We start from the raw sequence: 15,429 nt of genomic DNA, 5'->3' as shown, positions 1-15,429 counted from the left end.
TACTCGTGTCAGTAGAGTCGGAGGCTGACGTGCTACAGGGTTTCCAACCGATATCATATGTACCTTGAATTGTGTGGCTCCCTATACTCTTTACCTCTTCTATTAAGGTGCGGTTGAGGTGTATGTCGAGACGTGAGACACCTACTGCGACATTTCCTTCCCACAGAAATCAATTTTTTGTAGCGAAAATATGACGCTAAGGCTCGTCAAACAACGTTCCGCGTGATACAATACGCCCGAGCGTGTGAGTGTTGTGGGGATACACATGAACCCCCTGCCCCATTGTAACGGCCGCGCGTAATTATCACGCGATGCTATGCGCGCGCCGTTCGGGAGGTTTTGCGAGGGAGGGCACTCTCGCCACCCCCGCTTCCTTTCGCTCCCCGCCGCGGAGACTTTCCCTCTTTCCCCTCTTACAACGGAGAGACCTCCTCTCCACAGCCCGGGAGGAGACGCGATTCTCCCGAGGCTCGCTCGTCTTCTGGCGGGAGCCGTGCACACGCACGGATCAGAGATCTGCCACGGAGACCGCTGCCCTTATCGCCCGGCCACCGTGTGTGACTTGACCGCCGCGGGCCGCGAGCGAGGAACCACGCGAGGTGAGCGGAACCCTCTTCCCCCACATTTTTGCGTGCGTTCTTTCCTTTGTGTTTTTCACCCCCGTACGCGAGCGGAACCCTCTCCATCGTTACGGCGGTTGTATTGTTGCTGCTGCATTGTATTGCTCGGGAGCAATAAACGCTCCTCCGAGTAGCATACTCGTGTTTGTCCCCTCTGGCCCGAACCCGCCGTGGTTGCGACTCACCGCATCGCGGGTTGGGGGTCACAGCTCTGACTGCTAGGGCTGGCACGCTGGTGCTAGAGAGCGACAACTGCTTCTAGCCCTTTGAGCGTTACTGCAAGAATAACCCCCCTTTTCTTGGCGCCCAACGTGGGGCCAGAGGTGTGACAAACCGAGTGTCTGTGTGAGCGACTGCCGACACACAGACTAGCCATGGCGGCGAGCGGGATTGACATCCAGTCCCTGCTGTGGTTGTCCAATACGGCTTCTCAGCAGCAACATCTTGGCACGGCAGTAACAACTACTGCAGGTGTGTTCCCAGAGGCTGACGCTAGCCCCTGTGATCTTATATCGTTTGAGCCGAGCGGTGCTTCACACGACACAGAGGCTCAGATGAGCGGCGACGCTAGGCACTTCTCGCCAAGCGCTATGCCGCCAGGTAGGGAGAGCATGGCGTGACACGTGCAATCTTGCTCATCCCACCTGGGCCCTCAGCCAGAACTACCTGGCCAGGCCCAAGAGGCTGTGTTGCGCAACGCCTTGCGCCTCATAGAGAGCCTCACGGGTATCGTGCAGAACAACCTGCAAACACCCGCTCCAGCGGCGAGTCCGAGGCTAAGGGTGGACCTTCCCAGCTACGGTGGCTACCATGATCTTGTCAGTGCCAACGAGTACCTTGAGCGCATGCTGACCTACCAGCAGGCGACAGGGCTTTCCGATAGCGAGATTCTGGCGCGTGTCGTGCCAATCTCACTGACTGATCAGGCTGCCCGCTGGTTCCGCCTTACTCGCTATCGGTCTCGCACAATGGAGGAGTTCCGAGCGAGGTTTCGCGAGGAGTTCTTGCCCGCAGATTACGAGCGTCGGCTGCGGCGCGAGTTGGAGCTGCGTACTCAGCATCCGGACGAATCGTTGCTTGAGTACGTGAGGGCGATGGACGAACTCTATCGTTTTGCAGACCCCTCAGCTTCGACGGCGAAAAGGTAGAGCGTGTTACGCGACAAGCGCACCCTACCTTCGCAGCCTACCTACGAGGCGTACCGTTCAGGGACTTGGACGAACTCGCCTCGGCAGCCAAGCGCATACAGGCGGACATACTCGCCTCCCGCGCGTATCGGCCACCCCCGCCAGCGTCGCAGGCACTTGAGCCGCGATGCGCCTGGAACGAAGACACTTTTCGAAACCGTTCCCGGGGATCCGAAATGGTTGCATTCAGTGACGGGCAACTGAGAAACGGTTGGGAACTGTCAGACCGAGCTCTCGAACCGTACACGTATGCTATGCGGTCAGCACACGCTGCGCGTGGCCAAGGTATGCAGAATCGGGACCGACATACCGACCCGAGGACGCTAGACAAAAGGGCAACTGCGACAGTAAGCCCGGCAGGGAGGAACGGTCAGCCGGCGCGAGGCGACAACTGCCCCGCCCGGCAATGGCCGAATACCCTCTGCTACCGGTGCAACCAACGAGGGCACTACGCCCGGGAGTGCAGTCGCCCCGTGAACCGAGAGCACGCGCTTTCGGGAAACGAACGCAGCCGCCGGTAAGCAACGCTTCGCAGCCGGCGGCGTCAACAGCGGTGCTCAGTGAGTCACACGAACTCTTAGCCCCGCTGGCTTGTCGTTTGGAACCACCCAGCGACACGCCAGTACCGCTTATTGAGCTTACAGTGGCACAACGTAAGTTCATGGCATTGCTCGGCACAGGAGCGAGCGCATCCCTGTTTGGCGACGAGGTATGTGAGCATCTCCGTCGGAACGGACTCCGACTGCGAGCGAGCAACCTCATGTTCCGATTAGCCAGCGGCACTGCGCACGCGAGCGGTGCCGCGCGGCTTGTGGTGCGGTGGGAGAAAAGAGTGAGGCGCCAGCGCTTCGCTCACCTCCCCGGCCTATCGGTTCCAATTATTCTTGGTAGAGGCTTCCTCGCCAAGACGGGCATTGTTATTGACGTCTGCAACGGAGTATATAGGGAGCGAGCATGTGGCACCCTGAAAACTTTCGTTCAACCCCAAAAAGCGTCGAAAGCACATTCGCTTTCCGATGCTTCGCGCGCAGACGTACGCAACGATCACCCGAAAAAGAGCCTCGAAACGCCTTCGGCCCGGCTGAACAACCAGCCTGTCGACCGCGCCGAGAGGAAAAGCGCGGAAGGGAACCTCTCCCCTCCCGCGCGACCCTCTGTCCCCCCTGCGGTTGCACTCTGTGCCGCGGCGGCATGCAGGCCTCCCCACCCGCTGCTGGACAACTCAGACAGCTTGTCGGGGGAGGAAAAAGCGCGTTTGTCTCTGCTCCTAAACGAGTACGACGCCGTATTCACGGAGCGGCCTGGCTGCACTACGCTGGCTAGGCACAAAATTGAGACAGGCGACGCTGTTCCATGGAAGTACAATCCTCGGCCAGTCAGCTTGGCTAAGAGGAAAGCGCTCGATAACGCACTGGACGAGCTTCTCGATACAGGCGTTGTGGAACGATCAAACAGCCCCTGGGGGTTTCCAGTGGTGCTGGTGCCCAAAAAGGATGGAACAACCCGCCTTTGTGTGGACTATCGACGCCTGAACGAGGTGACACGGAAGGACGCATACCCACTTCCGAGCATTCCCTCGATAGTGTCCAATGTTGGTGGAGCGAAGTGCTTCACTACGCTCGATGCTAGCAGAGGATACTTTCAGGTGGAGATGACCCCCAGTGATCGAGAGAAAACTGCCTTCACTTGTCACAGGGGACTTTTCCAGTTTACCTGAATGCCGTTCGGCCTGGTCGGCGCGCCCGCGACGTACCAGCGTCTGATGGACCGTGTCCTAGGCGATGCAAGGTGGCACCACGCTCTTGCTTACCTGGATGACATTGTCGTGTATTCGGAAACCTTTGATGAGCACTTACGCCATCTCAGGGATGTACTGGAAAGGCTGAGGTCTGCGGGAATCACTCTGAACCCGAACAAGACCCAGATAGCGGCGACCCGAATAACACTGTTGGGGTTTACGCTAGACAAAGGACGCCTTCTGCCGTGCGAAGACAAGCTGCGGGCTATTTTGCAGTTCCCGTCGCCGGCAGATATAGGCGGACTGAGACGCTTTCTGGGGCTGGCGAACTTTTATCGACAGTTTATCCCAGATTGCGCAGCTCTGCAAGCCCCCTTAACAGCGCTGTTAAGGAAAGGTGTGAAGTGGCATTGGGGACCCGAGCAAGAGGCGGCACTACGCCATCTCACTTGCGCGCTCGCGGAAACCACAGAGCTAAGGCTGCCTGACCTGAACAGGGAATTTGTGATCCACACGGACGCTTGTGACCTGGGCTTAGGAGCAGTCCTGCTTCAAGAGCACGGAGGTAGCCTGAGACCGGTGGCGTTCGCCAGCCGCTCATTAACTCCCGCAGAGAGAAACTATTCCGTGACAGAAAAAGAATGTCTCGCAATTATCTTCGCTCTGCGGAAGTTCGACTACTATGTCGATGGAGTCGCTTTCGTGATTGAGACTGATCACATGGCACTCACTTGGCTGAGACGCCTAGGCGAGCCGTCCGGACGCCTAGCGCGATGGGCGCTACTCCTCCAGCGTTACGACTTTACCGTGCGCAACAGGAGGGGCAAGAACAACGTGGTGGCGGACGCACTTTCGCGCGCGCCCGTTGACGGCTTGGGAAGTAACAACACTGCCCACTCCGCCGCGCCCGACAGCCAGAGCAGCGCGACTGCCGCGCAGCTCACACAACGCCCCGAGGGAAGGGACACCCCGCCTTCCCAGGGCGAAAGCGTACACCACTTTGAAGGCATCAGTTCAGTGGTGAGCGTTTTCAGCAGAAGGGAGCTGTTGGAGGCACAGCGGGAGGATCCATTTTGTCGAAAAGTGTTCGACGGGCTCAGGGAGCCGGGCGGCGCGGCCGCGGCGCACATGGAGGCAACTGGTATTGTTGTCCGTGCGGGGCGCTCGAACACAGCTGGTAATGCTGTGAGCGCGATGAATTCCTATCTGCTCGACTCCGATGGCATCCTGCTGAGATATATCCCCTCCGAGAAGGATACACACGAGTCCTTCAAGGTGGTGATTCCACGCACGTTGAGAGGAGCACTTTTACGCTACTTTCATGACACGTGCATCGCTGGGCATGCGAGTGGCCCTAAGACTTACCTCAAGTTATGCCGCCTCGCTACCTGGCCTGGCATGAAGCGGGATGCGATACGCTACGCCCGCTTGCGCGACGTGTGCCAAAGGGTCAAGCCACATGGTGGACGCCCACCTGGGCTCATGCAGCCGATCAATAGCCAGGGTCCTTGGCAAATTGCGGCTTGTGACGTCATGGGACCTTACCCCAGGACTCCGAGTGGAAACCAATATCTGCTCGTTGTCACAGACCATTTCAGCAAATGGGTGGAACTTTTCCCACTTCGAAAGCTGACGGCACGCGTAATCATGGGGAAGCTGATCGAGGTGTTCACACGATTCGGCTACCCCGGGCAGTTGATAACGGACAATGCATCGTACTTCACTGCCAAACTTTTCGTGGACTCCTGAGCGGCCCTTGGCATTAAGCACAGGAGAACAACCACGTACCACGCCCAGGCGAATCCCACGGAACGCGTGAACCGCAACATCAAGCACATGCTCGTTGCATTTGCGGAGACGCACATCGACTGGGACACCTGTCTCCCCGAGATTGGGTTTGCTCTCAGGTCGACCGTGAACCGCTCGACTGGGTACACACCTGCCGCTCTCAACCTTGGCAGGGAGCTGCCGAACCCGTTAGAACTTACTCTACAGGTTCGCAGCGACAACCCGATTGCTTGGTCGGCACGCGCCGACTATGCGACCGGGCTGCGCGCGAGGATGACGGAGGCTTTGGACAAAGCACGCCGGAATCTAAGCACTGCTCGGGCCCAGCAGAAAGCGCAGTATGACCGCTCTCACCGGGAAGTTCACTACAAACCGGGCGACCTGGTGTTGAGGCGCAGTCACGTTCTGAGCGATGCCAGTAAGCGGTTTTCTGCTTCTCTGGCGCCGAAATGGACGGGACCATATGTAGTTCGGGAGAAACTTTCCTCTCTCGTCTACAGGCTGGCGGACTTGACGCTAAGACCGACCGGCGGGCCAGTGCATGTCTGTGATCTCAAACCCTACTTTGACAGAGGGAACGAGTGGCCTGTGGAGAACACCCTCCCCCGCCAGCAGGCAGCCGCACCGAGACGCAAGGCTCGACAACAGAGCCCAGCGCCTCGTTACAACTTGCGCCCACGGGAGAAACAACTCTGACCAACGCGCAGGGAGTAATTTCTCCTGCTTAATATGGACGGAACACCCCGTCCATATTTCGCACCACGGCTTCCGGAGAAAGCACACGCTTTCTCTTCGGAAAAGACCGAGCGGGGTTAGACTAACTGAAAGAAAAAAAATTGTGTAAATCGTTAAAAGTAACTAAAAAGAAAAGACAGCTTTGAAGCCGCAGGCCAGCCTTCACAGCGTGCCCGGAGGAGAGCCAGCAGACGCCGCAACGACCGTTGCAGCTTCGAACACCGAGAGCCAGGCAGTTTGGAAGGTGGCCGCATTCCGGAGCCAAGAGCCCGCTGTCTCCACCAAGTTGCGCAGAAGAAGAACAGCTTCCGGTCGGCCGCGGGACGAGTGAACGAGAATTCGGAGAAACTAGGGCCTGTGTCTACCATGGCGAAAACTGCGGCAGAGAGGCCGCCTTGTAGTCCCCCTGTCCCCGCGGCAGCGGCTTCGCCCGCAAGAAAAGCTTGGTGCCCCGCTGGGCCCGCCTCGCAAGTCCTCTGCGGCAGAGGGAAAATGGGTCGGCGCGCCTTTGTCACCCCCCAACGAGAGGAAAAGAGGGCGAGCCAAGAGCAAGCGGTTCATCCAGCTGAGTGGGGGCCTGCCGTACGCTACGACACGGTGCGTAATTGCCTTGAGCCTGCCTGCCGCCCGCGCGTCCCGGCAAAGCTGCCCTGGCCGACTCACGGGACCTGCGGTCATCGACCCCCTTCAACTCTGGGCTCCACAGTCATCCATGGCGGTCGTCTACACTGCCTTCCTGCCCTGGCGTCCACGGCCTTCGACGACGGCACTGCTGGCTGTGAGCTGAATCTTTTCTTAATTCGTTTTAAAGTTAAACGGTGTTTCGCCGGCCCCACTCGGTACACCCTTTGTGTGAACGCGGTCACTTCTCGGCCGTAGGGTAGTTTTAAGGAGGGGGGGGATGTGGGGATACACATGAATCCCCTGCCCAATTGTAACGGCCGCGCGTAATTATCACGCGATGCTATGCGCGCGCCGTTCGGGAGGTTTTGCGAGGGAGGGCACTCTCGCCACCCCCGCTTCCTTTCGCTCCCCGCCGCGGAGACTTTCCCTCTTTCCCCTCTTACAACGGAGAGACCTCCTCTCCACAGCCCGGGAGGAGACGCGATTCTCCCGAGGCTCGCTCGTCTTCTGGCGGGAGCCGTGCACACGCACGGATCAGAGATCTGCCACGGAGACCGCTGCCCTTATCGCCCGGCCACCGTGTGTGACTTGACCGCCGCGGGCCGCGAGCGAGGAACCACGCGAGGTGAGCGGAACCCTCTTCCCCCACATTTTTGCGTGCGTTCTTTCCTTTGTGTTTTTCACCCCCGTACGCGAGCGGAACCCTCTCCATCGTTACGGCGGTTGTATTGTTGCTGCTGCATTGTATTGCTCGGGAGCAATAAACGCTCCTCCGAGTAGCATACTCGTGTTTGTCCCCTCTGGCCCGAACCCGCCGTGGTTGCGACTCACCGCACCGCGGGTTGGGGGTCACAGCTCTGACTGCTAGGGCTGGCACGCTGGTGCTAGAGAGCGACAACTGCTTCTAGCCCTTTGAGCGTTACTGCAAGAATAACCCCCCTTTTCTTGGCGCCCAACGTGGGGCCAGAGGTGTGACAAACCGAGTGTCTGTGTGAGCGACTGCCGACACACAGACTAGCCATGGCGGCGAGCGGGATTGACATCCAGTCCCTGCTGTGGTTGTCCAATACGGCTTCTCAGCAGCAACATCTTGGCACGGCAGTAACAACTACTGCAGGTGTGTTCCCAGAGGCTGACGCTAGCCCCTGTGATCTTATATCGTTTGAGCCGAGCGGTGCTTCACACGACACAGAGGCTCAGATGAGCGGCGACGCTAGGCACTTCTCGCCAAGCGCTATGCCGCCAGGTAGGGAGAGCATGGCGTGACACGTGCAATCTTGCTCATCCCACCTGGGCCCTCAGCCAGAACTACCTGGCCAGGCCCAAGAGGCTGTGTTGCGCAACGCCTTGCGCCTCATAGAGAGCCTCACGGGTATCGTGCAGAACAACCTGCAAACACCCGCTCCAGCGGCGAGTCCGAGGCTAAGGGTGGACCTTCCCAGCTACGGTGGCTACCATGATCTTGTCAGTGCCAACGAGTACCTTGAGCGCATGCTGACCTACCAGCAGGCGACAGGGCTTTCCGATAGCGAGATTCTGGCGCGTGTCGTGCCAATCTCACTGACTGATCAGGCTGCCCGCTGGTTCCGCCTTACTGGCTATCGGTCTCGCACAATGGAGGAGTTCCGAGCGAGGTTTCGCGAGGAGTTCTTGCCCGCAGATTACGAGAGTCGTCTGCGGCGCGAGTTGGAGCTGCGTACTCAGCATCCGGACGAATCGTTGCTTGAGTACGTGAGGGCGATGGACGAACTCTATCGTTTTGCAGACCCCTCAGCTTCGACGGCGAAAAGGTAGAGCGTGTTACGCGACAAGCGCACCCTACCTTCGCAGCCTACCTACGAGGCGTACCGTTCAGGGACTTGGACGAACTCGCCTCGGCAGCCAAGCGCATACAGGCGGACATACTCGCCTCCCGCGCGTATCGGCCACCCCCGCCAGCGTCGCAGGCACTTGAGCCGCGATGCGCCTGGAACGGAGACACTTTTCGAAACCGTTCCCGGGGATCCGAAATGGTTGCATTCAGTGACGGGCAACTGAGAAACGGTTGGGAACTGTCAGACCGAGCTCTCGACCCGTACACGTATGCTATGCGGTCAGCACACGCTGCGCGTTGCCAAGGTATGCAGAATCGGGACCGACATACCGACCCGAGGACGCTAGACAAAAGGGCAACTGCGACAGTAGGCCCGGCAGGGAGGAACGGTCAGCCGGCGCGAGGCGACAACTGCCCCGCCCGGCAATGGCCGAATACCCTCTGCTACCGGTGCAACCAACGAGGGCACTACGCCCGGGAGTGCAGTCGCCCCGTGAACCGAGAGCACGCGCTTTCGGGAAACGAACGCAGCCGCCGGTAAGCAACGCTTCGCAGCCGGCGGCGTCAACAGCGGTGCTCAGTGAGTCACACGAACTCTTAGCCCCGCTGGCTTGTCGTTTGGAACCACCCAGCGACACGCCAGTACCGCTTATTGAGCTTACAGTGGCACAACGTAAGTTCATGGCATTGCTAGGCACAGGAGCGAGCGCATCCCTGTTTGGCGACGAGGTATGTGAGCATCTCCGTCGGAACGGACTCCGACTGCGAGCGAGCAACCTCACGTTCCGATTAGCCAGCGGCACTGCGCACGCGAGCGGTGCCGCGCGGCTTGTGGTGCGGTGGGAGAAAAGAGTGAGGCGCCAGCGCTTCGCTCACCTCCCCGGCCTATCGGTTCCAATTATTCTTGGTAGAGGCTTCCTCGCCAAGACGGGCATTGTTATTGACGTCTGCAACGGAGTATATAGGGAGCGAGCATGTGGCACCCTGAAAACTTTCGTTCAACCCCAAAAATCGTCGAAAGCACATTCGCTTTCCGATGCTTCGCGCGCAGACGTACGCAACGATCACCCGAAAAAGAGCCTCGAAACGCCTTCGGCCCGGCTGAACAACCAGCCTGTCGACCGCGCCGAGAGGAAAAGCGCGGAAGGGAACCTCTCCCCTCCCGCGCGACCCTCTGTCCCCCCTGCGGTTGCACTCTGTGCCGCGGCGGCATGCAGGCCTCCCCACCCGCTGCTGGACAACTCAGACAGCTTGTCGGGGGAGGAAAAAGCGCGTTTGTCTCTGCTCCTAAACGAGTACGACGCCGTATTCACGGAGCGGCCTGGCTGCACTACGCTGGCTAGGCACAAAATTGAGACAGGCGACGCTGTTCCATGGAAGTACAATCCTCGGCCAGTCAGCTTGGCTAAGAGGAAAGCGCTCGATAACGCACTGGACGAGCTTCTCGATACAGGCGTTGTGGAACGATCAAACAGCCCCTGGGGGTTTCCAGTGGTGCTGGTGCCCAAAAAGGATGGAACAACCCGCCTTTGTGTGGACTATCGACGCCTGAACGAGGTGACACGGAAGGACGCATACCCACTTCCGAGCATTCCCTCGATAGTGTCCAATGTTGGTGGAGCGAAGTACTTCACTACGCTCGATGCTAGCAGAGGATACTTTCAGGTGGAGATGACCCCCAGTGATCGAGAGAAAACTGCCTTCACTTGTCACAGGGGACTTTTCCAGTTTACCTGAATGCCGTTCGGCCTGGTCGGCGCGCCCGCGACGTACCAGCGTCTGATGGACCGTGTCCTAGGCGATGCAAGGTGGCACCACGCTCTTGCTTACCTGGATGACATTGTCGTGTATTCGGAAACCTTTGATGAGCACTTACGCCATCACAGGGATGTACTGGAAAGGCTGAGGTCTGCGGGAATCACTCTGAACCCGAACAAGACCCAGATAGCGGCGACCCGAATAACACTGTTGGGGTTTACGCTAGACAAAGGACGCCTTCTGCCGTGCGAAGACAAGCTGCGGGCTATTTTGCAGTTCCCGTCGCCGGCAGATATAGGCGGACTGAGACGCTTTCTGGGGCTGGCGAACTTTTATCGACAGTTTATCCCAGATTGCGCAGCTCTGCAAGCCCCCTTAACAGCGCTGTTAAGGAAAGGTGTGAAGTGGCATTGGGGACCCGAGCAAGAGGCGGCACTACGCCATCTCACTTGCGCGCTCGCGGAAACCACAGAGCTAAGGCTGCCTGACCTGAACAGGGAATTTGTGATCCACACGGACGCTTGTGACCTGGGCTTAGGAGCAGTCCTGCTTCAAGAGCACGGAGGTAGCCTGAGACCGGTGGCGTTCGCCAGCCGCTCATTAACTCCCGCAGAGAGAAACTATTCCGTGACAGAAAAAGAATGTCTCGCGATTATCTTCGCTCTGCGGAAGTTCGACTACTATGTCGATGGAGTCGCTTTCGTGATTGAGACTGATCACATGGCACTCACTTGGCTGAGACGCCTAGGCGAGCCGTCCGGACGCCTAGCGCGATGGGCGCTACTCCTCCAGCGTTACGACTTTACCGTGCGCAACAGGAGGGGCAAGAACAACGTGGTGGCGGACGCACTTTCGCGCGCGCCCGTTGACGGCTTGGGAAGTAACAACACTGCCCACTCCGCCGCGCCCGACAGCCAGCGCAGCGCGACTGCCGCGCAGCTCACACAACGCCCCGAGGGAAGGGACACCCCGCCTTCCCAGGGCGAAAGCGTAAACCACTTTGAAGGCATCAGTTCAGTGGTGAGCGTTTTCAGCAGAAGGGAGCTGTTGGAGGCACAGCGGGAGGATCCATTTTGTCGAAAAGTGTTCGACGGGCTCAGGGAGCCGGGCGGCGCGGCCGCGGCGCACATGGAGGCAACTGGTATTGTTGTCCGTGCGGGGCGCTCGAACACAGCTGGTAATGCTGTGAGCGCGATGAATTCCTATCTGCTCGACTCCGATGGCATCCTGCTGAGATATATCCCCTCCGAGAAGGATACACACGAGTCCTTCAAGGTGGTGATTCCACGCACGTTGAGAGGAGCACTTTTACGCTACTTTCATGACACGTGCATCGCTGGGCATGCGAGTGGCCCTAAGACTTACCTCAAGTTATGCCGCCTCGCTACCTGGCCTGGCATGAAGCGGGATGCGATACGCTACGCCCGCTCGTGCGACGTGTGCCAAAGGGTCAAGCCACATGGTGGACGCCCACCTGGGCTCATGCAGCCGATCAATAGCCAGGGTCCTTGGCAAATTGCGGCTTGTGACGTCATGGGACCTTACCCCAGGACTCCGAGTGGAAACCAATATCTGCTCGTTGTCACAGACCATTTCAGCAAATGGGTGGAACTTTTCCCACTTCGAAAGCTGACGGCACGCGTAATCATGGGGAAGCTGATCGAGGTGTTCACACGATTCGGCTACCCCGGGCAGTTGATAACGGACAATGCATCGTACTTCACTGCCAAACTTTTCGTGGACTCCTGAGCGGCCCTTGGCATTAAGCACAGGAGAACAACCACGTACCACGCCCAGGCGAATCCCACGGAACGCGTGAACCGCAACATCAAGCACATGCTCGTTGCATTTGCGGAGACGCACATCGACTGGGACACCTGTCTCCCCGAGATTGGGTTTGCTCTCAGGTCGACCGTGAACCGCTCGACTGGGTACACACCTGCCGCTCTCAACCTTGGCAGGGAGCTGCCGAACCCGTTAGAACTTACTCTACAGGTTCGCAGCGACAACCCGATTGCTTGGTCGGCACGCGCCGACTATGCGACCGGGCTGCGCGCGAGGATGACGGAGGCTTTGGACAAAGCACGCCGGAATCTAAGCACTGCTCGGGCCCAGCAGAAAGCGCAGTATGACCGCTCTCACCGGGAAGTTCACTACAAACCGGGCGACCTGGTGTTGAGGCGCAGTCACGTTCTGAGCGATGCCAGTAAGCGGTTTTCTGCTTCTCTGGCGCCGAAATGGACGGGACCATATGTAGTTCGGGAGAAACTTTCCTCTCTCGTCTACAGGCTGGCGGACTTGACGCTAAGACCGACCGGCGGGCCAGTGCATGTCTGTGATCTCAAACCCTACTTTGACAGAGGGAACGAGTGGCCTGTGGAGAACACCCTCCCCCGCCAGCAGGCAGCCGCACCGAGACGCAAGGCTCGACAACAGAGCCCAGCGCCTCGTTACAACTTGCGCCCACGGGAGAAACAACTCTGACCAACGCGCAGGGAGTAATTTCTCCTGCTTAATATGGACGGAACACCCCGTCCATATTTCGCACCACGGCTTCCGGAGAAAGCACACGCTTTCTCTTCGGAAAAGACCGAGCGGGGTTAGACTAACTGAAAGAAAAAAAATTGTGTAAATCGTTAAAAGTAACTAAAAAGAAAAGACAGCTTTGAAGCCGCAGGCCAGCCTTCACAGCGTGCCCGGAGGAGAGCCAGCAGACGCCGCAACGACCGTTGCAGCTTCGAACACCGAGAGCCAGGCAGTTTGGAAGGTGGCCGCATTCCGGAGCCAAGAGCCCGCTGTCTCCACCAAGTTGCGCAGAAGAAGAACAGCTTCCGGTCGGCCGCGGGACGAGTGAACGAGAATTCGGAGAAACTAGGGCCTGTGTCTACCATGGCGAAAACTGCGGCAGAGAGGCCGCCTTGTAGTCCCCCTGTCCCCGCGGCAGCGGCTTCGCCCGCAAGAAAAGCTTGGTGCCCCGCTGGGCCCGCCTCGCAAGTCCTCTGCGGCAGAGGGAAAATGGGTCGGCGCGCCTTTGTCACCCCCCAACGAGAGGAAAAGAGGGCGAGCCAAGAGCAAGCGGTTCATCCAGCTGAGTGGGGGCCTGCCGTACGCTACGACACGGTGCGTAATTGCCTTGAGCCTGCCTGCCGCCCGCGCGTCCCGGCAAAGCTGCCCTGGCCGACTCACGGGACCTGCGGTCATCGACCCCCTTCAACTCTGGGCTCCACAGTCATCCATGGCGGTCGTCTACACTGCCTTCCTGCCCTGGCGTCCACGGCCTTCGACGACGGCACTGCTGGCTGTGAGCTGAATCTTTTCTTAATTCGTTTTAAAGTTAAACGGTGTTTCGCCGGCCCCACTCGGTACACCCTTTGTGTGAACGCGGTCACTTCTCGGCCGTAGGGTAGTTTTAAGGAGGGGGGGGATGTGGGGATACACATGAATCCCCTGCCCAATTGTAACGGCCGCGCGTAATTATCACGCGATGCTATGCGCGCGCCGTTCGGGAGGTTTTGCGAGGGAGGGCACTCTCGCCACCCCCGCTTCCTTTCGCTCCCCGCCGCGGAGACTTTCCCTCTTTCCCCTCTTACAACGGAGAGACCTCCTCTCCACAGCCCGGGAGGAGACGCGATTCTCCCGAGGCTCGCTCGTCTTCTGGCGGGAGCCGTGCACACGCACGGATCAGAGATCTGCCACGGAGACCGCTGCCCTTATCGCCCGGCCACCGTGTGTGACTTGACCGCCGCGGGCCGCGAGCGAGGAACCACGCGAGGTGAGCGGAACCCTCTTCCCCCACATTTTTGCGTGCGTTCTTTCCTTTGTGTTTTTCACCCCCGTACGCGAGCGGAACCCTCTCCATCGTTACGGCGGTTGTATTGTTGCTGCTGCATTGTATTGCTCGGGAGCAATAAACGCTCCTCCGAGTAGCATACTCGTGTTTGTCCCCTCTGGCCCGAACCCGCCGTGGTTGCGACTCACCGCACCGCGGGTTGGGGGTCACAGCTCTGACTGCTAGGGCTGGCACGCTGGTGCTAGAGAGCGACAACTGCTTCTAGCCCTTTGAGCGTTACTGCAAGAATAACCCCCCTTTTCTTGGCGCCCAACGTGGGGCCAGAGGTGTGACAAACCGAGTGTCTGTGTGAGCGACTGCCGACACACAGACTAGCCATGGCGGCGAGCGGGATTGACATCCAGTCCCTGCTGTGGTTGTCCAATACGGCTTCTCAGCAGCAACATCTTGGCACGGCAGTAACAACTACTGCAGGTGTGTTCCCAGAGGCTGACGCTAGCCCCTGTGATCTTATATCGTTTGAGCCGAGCGGTGCTTCACACGACACAGAGGCTCAGATGAGCGGCGACGCTAGGCACTTCTCGCCAAGCGCTATGCCGCCAGGTAGGGAGAGCATGGCGTGACACGTGCAATCTTGCTCATCCCACCTGGGCCCTCAGCCAGAACTACCTGGCCAGGCCCAAGAGGCTGTGTTGCGCAACGCCTTGCGCCTCATAGAGAGCCTCACGGGTATCGTGCAGAACAACCTGCAAACACCCGCTCCAGCGGCGAGTCCGAGGCTAAGGGTGGACCTTCCCAGCTACGGTGGCTACCATGATCTTGTCAGTGCCAACGAGTACCTTGAGCGCATGCTGACCTACCAGCAGGCGACAGGGCTTTCCGATAGCGAGATTCTGGCGCGTGTCGTGCCAATCTCACTGACTGATCAGGCTGCCCGCTGGTTCCGCCTTACTGGCTATCGGTCTCGCACAATGGAGGAGTTCCGAGCGAGGTTTCGCGAGGAGTTCTTGCCCGCAGATTACGAGAGTCGTCTGCGGCGCGAGTTGGAGCTGCGTACTCAGCATCCGGACGAATCGTTGCTTGAGTACGTGAGGGCGATGGACGAACTCTATCGTTTTGCAGACCCCTCAGCTTCGACGGCGAAAAGGTAGAGCGTGTTACGCGACAAGCGCACCCTACCTTCGCAGCCTACCTACGAGGCGTACCGTTCAGGGACTTGGACGAACTCGCCTCGGCAGCCAAGCGCATACAGGCGGACATACTCGCCTCCCGCGCGTATCGGCCACCCCCGCCAGCGTCGCAGGCACTTGAGCCGCGATGCGCCTGGAACGGAGACACTTTTCGAAACCGTTCCCGGGGATCCGAAATGGTTGCAT

General features: G+C 59.0%; 1 protein-coding gene across 1 annotated transcript in view; it reads right to left on the bottom strand.

Annotated features, from left to right (window-relative positions):
• The window catches only part of LOC149345028 (uncharacterized), a 113,330-nt gene that overhangs the window by 41,120 nt on the left and 56,781 nt on the right, over nt 1-15,429 (bottom strand). The window lies entirely within an intron of this gene.

Source organism: Amblyomma mixtum, chromosome 5 (genome assembly GCF_055824585.1).
Source record: "Amblyomma mixtum isolate Tamu chromosome 5, ASM5582458v1, whole genome shotgun sequence".
Lineage (NCBI taxonomy): Eukaryota > Metazoa > Arthropoda > Arachnida > Ixodida > Ixodidae > Amblyomma > Amblyomma mixtum.
This window is presented reverse-complemented; position numbering and strand designations above follow the sequence as displayed.